Here is a 217-nt window from a genome sequence, read left to right as displayed (position 1 = left end):
GTTTAAAGAAATGCAAACAACCCAGAGTGTTTTTTGTCTCCTATCCTGGATTGTATGTCTGATAGAGCCATACCTTACTCCACAGCGCTGGGCAGAGAGCTCTGGCGATGCGAGAAAGTTCCGTGAAAGATTGCTCACTGAAATATTATATTAAATATAAAAATACATTATACTGTAGGTGCTCTATAGTTTTGTGCTAAGTAACTGTGAGTCAGTA

Source organism: Etheostoma spectabile, chromosome 13, assembly GCF_008692095.1.
Source record: "Etheostoma spectabile isolate EspeVRDwgs_2016 chromosome 13, UIUC_Espe_1.0, whole genome shotgun sequence".
Taxonomy (NCBI): domain Eukaryota; kingdom Metazoa; phylum Chordata; class Actinopteri; order Perciformes; family Percidae; genus Etheostoma; species Etheostoma spectabile.
The sequence above is the reverse complement of the archived record's forward strand: the minus strand, read 5'-3'. Positions refer to the sequence as shown.